Raw genomic sequence first — 13,149 nt, forward strand, 5'->3', positions numbered from 1 at the left:
GCTAGCCGTGGCAGCAGTTCACTGGACAGACGAGCATCAAGGTCTGCAAAGAACAATGCCACAAGGTAAAGAATTACACCAGATGTTATTTAATTAGAAGCAAAACCAGCCTGCTTTAAATAATCTTATTCTAGCTATGATCTGGTGCTCTGTTTTAATCAGAGATGTCTTTTATGGAAGATAGCACTGCTGTCAGTGAAATATCAATCATAATTTTCATTGATATAGGATCATGAAAGGTTTACCTTAGCCAGAGGTTTGTATTTTACAAGACTCAGTTATTTCCAAGCAAAAAACTAAAATGGGTAGACTAGGATATCCCTATGTTTAGCACTTGTTTTACATGCCCCATATCTTGAATATTAAGTGTTATTTTCCCAAAGGTAATCAACAAGAACTGTGAAGGAATAGAATGTAAGAAAATAAAGATAGTGCAGAAGGCAATCTCACACCTGAGGAGTTGCAGCTGTGCTAATCACCAAAGATTAGGAACAGCCCTGCCCTTAACAGGCCACAGCTGTGTCCAATAATGGTGAGTGCTACAAAAGAGTGGGTTAGCTGAGTGAGGAGAGGTTTGCAGTTTGTTGGTTGTGCTGTGAAGAGAGATGGAGTTTGTTGGCTGTGCTGTGAAGAAGGAGTCAGTGCTATGAGGAGCAGCATGTGAGAAATCACTGAGAAGGTATGGAACTCTTGCAATAAGATGACGACAAAGAACTGCCTTCTTTGCTAACTGTAGTGCTGCAATGACCTTTTCCAAAATTAGGACTTCATCTTGGTCATTCATTTTGTAGCCAGGTTTTGGTTAGAAGTATTATTTGCAGCTGAAATTATTCTGTCTCACCATTTTGGTGGATGCTGTCTGCTGTTCATCCTTGCATCCACATTGACTCATGTTCAAAGAATAATCATTTGCTGACAGCATGACTGATCCTCTGACATATTATCAGCACACTTCCCATATCATACTCTGTTCTCACTTCTGCTGGCACTGCCTGCTGTGGACATTGAATTGTGAGTGATAAAGTGAGCAAGGGTTCCTGCCCTTTATGCTCTACCTACCAGTATGAGGCAGCTGAGTACTTATGATAGTTCTATGCAAAATGATGATTTTTATAGGTGGAAGTGCTACATGTATGCAAAGAATTAATGAGGGTTACAGTTTCAGCCAGAAGACTTCTTGCTGCTTTGCATGGAACCTTATAGATCTGTTGTGATTTGCTGCTGTTGTTGTACTTAGGATCTGAATGTTCCTTACCATGTATTGAAGACTTGTTTACAGTATCACACTGCAAACCAACTAGCCCTTCAAAATAATGGGACTATTGAGGGGAAAAACCCCACTCCACCATTGTCTTAATTATGTAGGGATATATTATGTAGTTACAGTCTTGAAATCTCATGTATATTTTTGACAAATGTTTTTCTTGACCAAAGCATGAGGCAAAGATTACATCTACCGATTGCTTACCCATAGTGTAAGCATGTAAAAAGTAAAAATGTGTAAACTTGAGCTACTAATAATTATAAATTTTGTGCATAAATATTGGTGTATATTGGATCTTCAGCTGTTAGCTATTTTTCTGAACTGCTAAGATTTGATTCAGTTGAGCTAGTTTACAACTTGTAAGATATTACTAATATGCAGTCACAATCAAGTTTGGTGACCACTACCTGTTGGTTCAGAGTTGCCATCTGTAATTGCAAGCATTCATTTTAAATATACATGTTAGGGAATTTCTGGTAAGGAACAATCAGGTTTTAAGATTGGATTTTATGTAAAATTATAAATTTCTTCCTACTGGAAGGACAACAGAGCAAGTCACACACATTCCAGGAGACACTGGGAGTGCAGTGATGATGACTTGACACAAGTTGACTTAAGGCCTGATGAGGCAAAGCACTCCTCTAATGGACTTGGTGCCAAAAATTAGGAACTGGGTATGAAGATTGTCTTAGGTTTGTCTGCAATGACCATAAAATGGTGTTCAGGACCCTGGAATAAAAGAGCCGGGCAAATAAGATCACAACTTTGAATTTCTGAGGAATAAACTTTGCTGTGGTTAGAGTTCTGCTTGGGACAAACCCATGTGATAGTCTGGGCGAGAAGAGGAATCCAGAATTGCTGAATTCACTTTTACACCACAGGGGAGTATGTTTGCTAAATTTAGATTTTCCTAAACATTAGTGTGCCATTAGTTTAACTTTCATTTATATCTCCTGTTTCAGCAGATATCTATTTAACCTGCATTGTCTATCTGATTTATTACTTCATCTAGCAAATAATCTATAATATTCAACAAAAACACTTCAGACTGTAAAAGTGAGTAGAAACAAGCTTAATAACATTATCTGTAAGTGATCAGAATAAATTTTCTTTCTGTTCTTTTATCACTAGTGAAAATTATTCTAGTTCATTTAATGAATGTCTGAGTTTAACATTTAGCATAAGTATTTTTACCTTAAGTGATAAACTAACTTTGTCTTGCAAGTAAAAAATCTGTCTTGCAATATCACCACTTTCTGCACAAATAGTTTTGACCATTAACTTTTCTCAGCATTTATTTGTTGGTTCTAATTAATACATATTTATCATGTTTATTTTAAAATGTAATTGCCTTAACATACTTTGTTAGTATATTCAATAAAGCTATAGAACATTCCAGAAAATGTAACATAAGGCTTTTGACTGTGGAAACATTATATTTGTTGGTGGGAAATGCAGTGCCACATATTTAGCTATATATTCATTGGTGGAAAGTGGTGAAGAGTGGTTTTAAAATTTATTTCATATTTAATGAATGTACATCAAGTTCGTATTTATTACGTTCTGTGGAGTTGAGTATGAATAGAAACAGAAGTTGAAGAAAATAAAGAGAATTTAATTCATATGGAATAGTTCTATGCTTCAGGGGAATTTTGTATGAAGAATATGCCATAATTGATTTCTGAATCTGACTTTACATATTCCACTAAATCAGAAATAATTGTCTCTAAACTGAATATTTTTGTTCTCAAAGTCATGGGGTAATATGTTAAAAAATTTATGTTAAGATATGAAAATGTCCAGGTTAGATGCCAAGCTGTTTTATTTACCTCCTCCTTGCATATGTAAATTGAAAGAGGAAAAAAGGTTTTTAAGCATTATTGTGATACTTTGATAGTAAGCTGCTGCTCAAGCACAATTACGTATTAGTCCTTTTCTGGCCCTCTCCTTGCACTATTATTTCTGATTACATAATCTCTTGAGTGTTTTTGTAGATGAAGTCACAGATAATCCAAAAAACCAACAGTGTTTTTATGTTAGGAAAATGTGTCAGTTGCAATCATCTAGATTTTTTCCTGTTGGCGAGTTTTCTTTCATAAACAGTCAAACATTTCTAGAATGGTAAGGAAATTATCATCAGCATCCTAAAATGGGTACAAAAGCTAAACAGTTACATATGACATTGATTATATTGAATAAGATAATCCCTGCAGTATTTTCCACATGATGATTATGCAAAATCATGCTTCCGATGACTTAATTGCAGTTCTTTACATAATTTTTCATTAGAAATAATCAAGCTCTACATTTTGCTAGGTATTGTCATTAACTTTACATATTTTTGTGAGAGCTGTAGTGCTTAATGAAAAATTGGTTTTAATTATCAAGAGAAGCTGAGTAATGTTTCCTTCCAATTTTAAACACTAGCTTCTTTCTTCTTATAATAATTTAGAGATGAAGCTTGTCAAATCAGTTTGCATTTTATCAACCAGAAGAGATGAATGAAGTTAAACTCACAATTAGACCTAGACATATATACCTGCTCTAGGAAACAGTAGAATTTGACCATCAGGTATTGAACTATGAAAGTGAAAAGGTAGAGAAATAGTAGGGACTATTAATTTTAAAAGTAATTGTGAATTATAGTTTAAAATAAAAATATACGAAATTTATGTGAATGATGTATTTCATGGTTTACTTTGAAAATCATGATAAATATTTAATTAAGTCTGCAAATGAAAATGCAGTGTTTTGTAACCTGTGTGTCTGTGCCAAGATTTACAATAATTTGCAAACATGGGGGGTCTCTGTCATATAGAAATTTCATGTGTTGGAGGCTGAGGTCTTGGGGTCTCACAAATGTCAAATCCATGCCATACATAAGTGGGGTTATAGAAAGCATTCCCTATACACCATTTGCTATAGAACAATTGTTTTAAGAATTAAAAGGTCTGAATGCATCTTTCTTCTATTCCTTGGTCAAAAAGCGCACAGAATATTTAATTAGTAGTAGTCTGAAAGACTTCATAGGTAGAAAATGAATATAAATCCAAAATACTTCTTGTACTGATCAGCAATAGCTTTTCATTAAAGTAGAACCATCTGTGTACAAGTACATGTACTAAAATCATAATAACATTAGTTTTCTTTGAGTATTCTGGGACTGAAAAATGAGTCTCATTGAGGTTTTTTGCCCTGACATTTCTAGCTTAGTCAGACAATGAAATATCTCATCCTGCATGTTAAAATGTCGCAGGCTTAATAAACAAATATTGTTGGCATGTGATGGAATAGAACTCAGGCTAGAGTCAGAGTGTTTGGGGGGCAATTCACATGGAGAAATGTCATGTAGTTTATGAAATTAGGAACAGCAATTATTGGAATCCCCAAATGCTGAGCACATTAGTGTTGACAAAGTGTGTCCAAAAATAGATAATGCAGTCAAAGGTCAGTAATAAATTTTGTTATGTTGCATCTCCTGTGTCTGGCAATACTGGCTCTTGGAGACAGCTGGCCACTTTTCTAAAAGGCAAGTAAGATACCAGCTGAGTGTGTAAGTGTTGGTTGTAATTGTGAGCACTTTAGTTTGTAGGAAAGGGTTGTGTTCACTACTCTGGGCACAAGAACACAAGTCCTTGGGGGTTTCTGAAGGGAAGGCCTAGAAGATCTCTTCTGCCAGCTGCTGCTGAGTGAGAGCGTCAAGGCAGGAGCTTGTAAGGTTACTTGGTGATTTAGAGAGGCTTGCAGACCTTGCTGATGAGGAAAGGATTTACTGTGAAGTAAATGTAGCTTTTTCCCTTTCAAGCTGATCATATGCTTTGTCCTATTTGCAGAAGAGTGCTTATATTTTTTTTTCTTGTTTGACTGTTTCTTTGACCCTTGCATGCTGAGAAAACAGAACCTCTCTGTACTTACTGATAGTATTTTGTGCCTGCATATCTGACATTATTTTTGTAGGTTCAAAGAGGACCATAGCTTCTTTGTTCTTCACCTTCACAAAAATTGTTCTCCTTAATTTTTATATGAGCATTTCTTATGAACACAGCTTGCTTTTAAATGGTGTGCTTTTCCCTAATATTTCTGGTTAGTCTGGTTAGTCTGGAATTACAGTTCCAGCACTCTTTATCTTCTTTAATGATATTTTGTTTGCAGAACCTAGGAAAGAAATACACTTTTCAAATTGACGTTGAGTTGAAAATGCAAGATAAGTCTGGAAGTTCATGGAATTGAACTCAGGAAGTTCATGGCCCTGTGCTTTTGGGAATAAGTGAGGCATCAATGCTTTCTTTGATAGATAAATCAAAGTTTAATCAGAGGTCCATATAAACACCTATGGTAAATGGCATGCTTTCTGTTCCTGTAGATTTTCAAACTAGGAAGGAGATTTCATTTGCAAATCAATTTAAGCATCGAAGATAAAAGTAAATGCAGAAATATTTTTTTTCTCTGTTTTGCCATATAAAGCTTGGGTCAGCATGAAGTATGTCACATAGTTTTTCATGTGGTGCTTGATATTCACAAAACTAATGAGAAATCAACCCTCTGCAGTCTGTGCAGTCCCTGTGTTTGTCTGGTGAGGTGTCCCAATGGCTGCACTAAGGCAAGAAGCTGAACTGCAGTAACTGCCTGACAATCCTCTTTAGCAGGACTGTCTGCATATTCACCCACTGGAAAATGTGTCCTGTAAACAGAGAAATACCTGCAAAGGCAATTAGGTGCATGCACAACATATCTGAGAGTGTTTCTGCAGCCCAGTATTTGATTTTTTTGTATATAGGCAAAACTCCTTGGAGTGAATAGAGGCTATATTTTTAAATTTTAGCAGTAATAACTAGAACTCTGCTGTTTTTTCATTTGCCATAGGTAGGTATGCAAGAGGTATTACATTTGATTTTGTTTCTGGCATACAACATACAAAATTATATTTCCAGATGCTAAGAACCATTCTTTCACTTCTACAGCCTAGTCTCTCTTAATGTCTATTGTCATTTTTTCATTAGTGTAACATGTTCCACTGCTTGTGTATTGTTTATTCCTAGAATTGGGATGTTCTCTTCAATACAGAATTCTTACATTTTTCATAAGAAGCATTGTAGTCTTAAGGTTTCCTGATAATTTCTGGCAGTTTTGTTTGGTTTTTTTCTCTGTATGTGTAATAAAGCTTGTAAATTCTCTGTGTAGTTTCTGTATCTGTTCTAGTAATTTGCCATTATTCTACCATATTTCAAATTCACTTTCAAAAGTGTTAAAATAAATATTAGATTGTTTTAGTTTTAGGCTAGTAAAGAAACACTGGGTTTTATAGTTGCCCATATATACAACACCTATTTTTAACTTAAATGGGTTACAAATACTAAGGTAGTTTTAAGATTATGAATTAAAAGGTTAAAAAGGGATATGTGGGGATAAATTTGCAAAGAAGAAATACTAGGAAATTATAGAATGCATTTTATTCTTTTGAAATTCATTTTTCTATCGCATAATGTATCTAAAAATCCTTGAAAATATTATTAGTTTGGAGAATTATGCCTTCTAAACTAATAAGGCATTGAGTAACTCAGTAGTAGGAGTTTAAGCTATGAGTGGCCAAGTTTAAAAGTGGAGCTGTGCCTGTATTTAGCTAGTAAAAGAAGCTTTGAGGTAAATAATGTAATTTAATTATTTTATTCTTCTCTGAGGTGTACAGTGGTGTGGGTGAGGTAAATAAGGTAACTGGATTTTGTGTAATTTACTCATGGGGTTCATTTGTCACTTTGAGAGGTGAAATGTGTTAGTTAAGCACTAAATAAAAAAAATCAAAATCAGGTCTGTCTGAAGCATTCACAGATATACAATTATCGCTTTTTGAAGTAGAACACTTGCTATAGTGTGATCTTTCATGTAAAATACATGTAAACACAGCCATAAAAATAATTTTTGTTAAGAATTTTTTCTGTATTTGTGCTAAGTGCTTCTGAAAGTGAGAAACTACAGTAGCAGACATACTATTTATGAAAAGAGTGACAAAGAACTGCTGCAAATGAGATTGTAAATAATCACATTTGCTTCATCCTGTTTAGAGAATAAAAAGCGAAGTGGATTTATAACAACAAAACACTTAACCCCATTTCTAACACTCCTGGCAACAGCAGAACCCATGATTAACTCTGGTAACTCCTGCCTTTTGCAGCAGTGCTGCTGTGTTAACACTCCATGTTAGAAGGATTACGCTGTTCTATTGCCATCAAGGTCCCTAAAAATGGTTTTTAATGTCAGTGTGCATCTGCTCATTAACTGCTGTTTTGTGGCTGGGACAGGTAATACACTACAGTGGTACTGACAGCAGAATTATAACAGGCCTTTTTCTATTCCAGTTTAATAATTTCATTATTATGAAATATGAAATAATAAGGGAAATTTAGTAGAGTGAGGGTGAATGGTAGTTCTTGTCACTGGCATTTAATTTTACCCTCAAAAGAAAAAAAAATGCATTAATGTAATACTACTTAACATTGATTTGAAAAAGCCACTATTATTTAGCAGAAGGCTGGGGAACAAGTACTTCTCTCTGGCACCCACCATCCTGTTCAGTTCTTAGGTTTATATCTGTCTGGCTCCAAAAACTGATGAGAAGTGAGCACATTTGCACTGCATATTTTACATGTGCCTCACTAGACCTAAGTAATTTATTCACCTGTAGATTATTCACTGAGAAATGTACTTGTGGTTTGACATTGTACCTAAATAGAAACTGAATGCATTACCTAACCTTGTCTGATCTGAAAATAGTGGGGAAAAGGCAGAAAATTAGTGGGATGCTAGTCTTCACCTCACCCTTAGACCACAGGTGAATCTGCATGCTGTTTAGTCTTGTTGGAATATCTTTTACTTTTCACTGAGTGAAAATAGTACCTCTGATCAGAGTTCTTGTTCTAGCTGTCAGCAGATCTCATGTGCTTGTTTTTCCTTGCCTGGTGTCCTGGAGCAGATATCCGGTGTAAGGTCAGCCACACTGGGCTGCCCTTTAATGCTCTCAGTGGCCTCCTTGTGTTCCAAATGTTCTGTCACATAAAGGACATCTCCACTGCCTCATCTTCATGGCTTGTCCTTTGTAAAGAGCCTGTTTCCATCTGTTTCAGCACTGTGGATGTATGAGACACAATACCATGTCTCCATGAGCACAGCAACATCAAGGTCCTGCAACTACACACAGAGCTCTTAATTCCTCATGTTCATTCCCAGTTCAACAGGTATCGGGTATTCTGGCTGATTTCCCAGAAATTGTTGCTCATAATAAGGCAAATACTTTAAAATGTTTGAGTCTTAAAAGTAATAGAAATCTATTTAGAAAGGGAAAGCATTTGTTGTGTTCTACTGATACCCATTCAAGTATATAAAAGGTATGTTAACTGTGAAGCAGCGTGCCTTATGAAAGAATGCTAATGCTCTTTTCCAAAGCTTGTATCATAGCTATTCAGTATGACAATAGCTTTAGGCATGAGATAAAACTTTGAGTGCCATTAGCTTAAACTATTGTGCAAAGATGTTTATGGCACTGCTGGAAATACTGCATTGAATTGCACTTGTTTCCTAGGTTTATATTGGGCTAAAAGAAGTCATTAGCAATTTGCATTTTGAGAGCATTGTTGGTACAATATGGTGGTGTGAGTCACCAGAAGCTTAGTGGCATAAAGAATAGCAGCCTGAAGGCAAAAACAATAATAGTTGGCCTAGAGTACTGCCTCTCATTTAGCATATTATAGTCGTTGCCTTTTTATGTCTTGTTTTTTCCAAATATGAATTTAGTGCTGGTAAAAGGTACTGAGTCAGTTCTGAAACTTTTCCTCTGTCCTTGAACAGACACAGCACAGGCAGCAGAACTGTGGCCTTCCCCCCACAGTTCAGCCCTATACCTTGAATATGGCTCTAGGTTGGTGATAAATGCACATTTGCCTCTGGGTTGGGTTACAAGTCAGAGTTGTCATGTGTAAATAGGATCAAGTGATGCCTCTGCTGCTGCTGTGTCAATCCACTTTTCCATTTTCTGTTGCTTTAATGGGCTGAATGGACTGGTATGATCATGGTGGCAATACTGTTAGGTGGTTAAATAAAGTTAGTCCTCAGTTAACCCTGAGTTCCTTTATGTGACAAGGTACCATTTTAAGGAGACTGGGCATGCCTCCATTTCTGACTTAGTGTTTGCTTTTTTAGGCAGCCTTAACTGGGAATATGAGAAGTGTAACCTCGGCTTTCTGATATACCCAGGTCTTTCCATAGACTTCACTATGTATATAGTTTTCCACATGAGATAATTTAAAAGAAAACAAGCATTAATTTGGAAGTGAAGAAGAAAGACTGTGATTTCACTTATAGGGAGCAAATTAAAAAAAAAAAAAATTAGAGTCCATCCCATTGAAATATAGATTTTGTAAATTGAGTAAATTCCAATATTTTGGCCAAATACAGGTAAAAATTCTTTTGGCAAAGTTATAAGCTTCGATTGTCCTACACTGAAATTGAAGCAACAGCCCCACATATTATGATTTTTTTTCTAGATGGGATATGTTCAATATAAATATATTACTTATATAATACTTATATAAAATATCTATATTATATATAGTATATGTAATAATCAGTATAAATAGATGTGAACTTGATTTAGCAGCTGATAGTTCAGGATCTTGAATCTCGATAAAGTTGCATCTAGAGTTTTGTTTACTGAAAGCTGTTACATAAGAATATATTTCAGATTCATGTCTTGTGAAAAACTGAAAGGATATCCCCCACACAGATTTCAACCTCTCACTTCTTTTTATTCTAAACTTCATAAACTCTTATTCTGCCCAGTGTTCATAACACTATCATGGTTAGTTCTTCTTTTCCTGGAGACTTCTTCATGCAGCCAAATAGAGCATGAAATAAGGAATATGTCAGCCTTTTTACCTTAGCCTAAACACTTTAAAACATGTCATTCTAACATATCTTATAACATGCTTATGTTCTGATTTCTTTTAAAAACTATTTTAATTTGTTAGACAGGAAAACAAAAATTGTGACCCAACCCCCCCAAAACACAACCTTTACTACATCAGCCTGAATCAGTGTAGCTTGGGTAGGCCAGAGCTGCTTAAATCTAAATTTAGACTGGATCAAAACTGGGCTCCAAATCTTGTTTAAAAGTGCTCAAGTATAGTCCAAAAATAGGTCTTTGGAACTTGAGTAAACTCACAGAACTTGGAAGCATAAATAATTACTCCTACTGAAGTTACTATGACTTTTAAATATATTATTTTTACAAGAAAGGCTACGAACGTCTCTGTAGCTACTTGCTGCTGCTATGTACTGGTGAGTTTGGATGACTGTCAAAAATCTAGAAAGTTACTAGAAGTCTAAGAAAGAAAAAAGCATTCTTAAAATACTGAGTTTTTCAGATGAATAGCTGCTGAAACAGAAAATCCACACCAGTTTTTTTGTAGGTTCTAAATGTGACTTATGAGTGTGAGACTACTTGATCTCAGTGATGAAACTACTTTTCTTCATGGACTGTTTTTTTGCTTCTTATCACTTAACTTTGTCATGGTAGCATGATAGCAAAAAAAATGAGCATTTTCTTTATTTGATGATGATGAGAAATGTATTTAATTTGGTAATTGAGAGTAAGAGGTTTATTTTCTTTCCCCATTTTTTTTTGTTGAGAGCTAAATTTTTTTCCTGTTTAACAATAAAGAGCTAGTCAGAAGAAATGACATTTGCACTGAGTATGGCTATTTTGTACTTAGTAGAATAATATATTTGTTTTCTTGCAGTAATGTGGACTTCAGTGTGATGGAAAAACACTGAAAAAGATTTTAGGGGAAGGATTGTCTGAGATTTTGAATTTTTTGTGCCAGAGACATTAATATCTCTTTTCCAGATGAATGTATAGTTATGACAAATAATAAATAATATATTTAGCCATATTTTGTGCCAAAATAATTCAAATAACTCTAGTTAGAATGTAGACCCAACTACTAGATTTAGTTTCTTGCATTATCTCATAATTCTGACTCATTACATCCTCCTTTTTTAAATTTTGGATGCAGGCATTAGAGGTCTATCTTGTCTGCCCATAATAACCTTTGCTAAGAAAATGGCTTAAAATTTATAGAATCGATTGAAGCAGCAAACAATTCCAGATACAATAACAATTAAAATTAATCGAGTGTGTATGTATGTGTGTATATATATATATATATATATATATATAAAGAATGAACTTTTGTTATTGAAATCTTGACTTTTATGAAAATGTACTAAGGAACTTGCAGTTGGGGACGTATTTGAAAGCATTTTAAAATTGACCATCATAAGGAAAAAAACCCGACCTTTGAAGTTTCCTTTAGAGTTGCTGTGTGTGACTTTGTCAGAGCAGTTCTTTGTTTCTGCTGAGAGCCAGCTGCTTCTACTTCATGGTCTGGTTTTGGATGGTAGCATGAGAATTTGGGTCCCCAGGCAGCAGGCAGGATCTGCAGTTATAATACATGTAAAAAAGAATTCTATGGAAATGCCAATTAAATAATGGAAAGCAGGTAATGGGTTTGAAAAACAGAGTTCATTGTTTTTAATCAGCCTTTTTTCCTTTTAGAATTTAGGAACCAATTTCCCCCTGTGAACAGCTAAGTCAACAGGAAGGAGCTCGTGCTTTGGAACCCTTCAGCTAGTGGGTGTATGTAGCTACCAAGGTGGAATTTTCCTGAGAAGCAAAATTATTTAAGGTCACTGAAGTTTGCATCTCATATACAATCAGCAAATGGAAAAAAAAAAAAAAAAAAAGATTGTCAGGAAAAGAGGATTATAAGGTCAAGTGACCCCCTCAAAGAGTATCCAGTACAGTGTGACAGACAAGTACAGTCCTTGGCTACTGAGAGGCAGAAGAAAGTTAAAAGACTTTAAATCAAGCCTCAGATTCTGTCTGCATCTGCCAAGGTCTTTAGAAACTCTGGCAGCACCTTTGGGCTTGGTGATAATGGAAATATACCTGCAGAACCACCAAAACTGATCTAATTTTGGGAGGTTCATATAATATTGACCTATCCAAAACCAGGCACTGACAGCACAGAGAGGTGATGTTTCTCTCATAAAGAGTAGAGTTTTACCCTAAAGGTTCACCCTGATCTTTACCTATTATCAGAGTCAGTGAATTAAACATTAAGAGATTGAAACTGCCCCAGCTGTGACATAACTCAGTCACAACAAGGTTGAGGAGTTCTTTTCTTGATTTGGCATTCAACTACTACAATAATTGCATTTTGGACTCCAATAAGCTCTAAAAAGACAACCTGTCAGGTTTGTCACTAATCTCAATTTTTTTTTTTTGACAGAAAATGTTTTTCTTCCCTTCTTATCGCCTTGATTCTTCTTGAATAGATTAGACCCAGTGAGGATGTTACTCAGTCTTGTAGATGATTCCATCAGGTTTGTGCAATATCAACTGCATTAAATATACATTCAGAAATGAGAAATTCCAATTGTAGTTTGTATTAGGGTTCTAGGAGCCCAAGAAATAGGCAGATAAATTCTTTACATGCCCTTTGGTGGCATGATTTTGTTCTTGATATTTGAGTTTGTCTTAAATAAGTGTTCAGTTACTCCCAATTTTTGCCCTCCCATTTTGTTATTAAATGTGTTTCTTTGTAGATTAGCCAATGGTCCTTGACTATTCAGAGATGGTACAAACTTTGTTATCATTTATCATCAAGGAAAGTGAATTTCTCTTCTATAAAAAGATTTACCTACCCACTCTATCAATTCCAAAAGTTCATTTTCCTTTTTACAGAATATAAGATCTATGTTTGTTAGCAACTCAACATTCCCAGTTTTGTTATATAATTCTTCAGAGAGCTGTCCCTTAGGTAGTAACCCTT

General features: G+C 35.1%; 1 long non-coding RNA gene across 1 annotated transcript; it reads left to right on the top strand.

Moving 5' to 3' along the window:
- The first annotated feature begins 580 nt into the window (after positions 1 to 580).
- On the top strand, positions 581 to 12,924 carry LOC132073634 (uncharacterized). The gene is made up of 3 exons (XR_009418513.1): positions 581 to 679; positions 11,871 to 11,945; positions 12,607 to 12,924. It is a non-coding gene; the product is annotated as an uncharacterized LOC132073634 (long non-coding RNA).
- The last annotated feature ends 225 nt before the right edge of the window (positions 12,925 to 13,149 follow it).

Source organism: Ammospiza nelsoni, chromosome 5 (genome assembly GCF_027579445.1).
Source record: "Ammospiza nelsoni isolate bAmmNel1 chromosome 5, bAmmNel1.pri, whole genome shotgun sequence".
NCBI lineage: Eukaryota > Metazoa > Chordata > Aves > Passeriformes > Passerellidae > Ammospiza > Ammospiza nelsoni.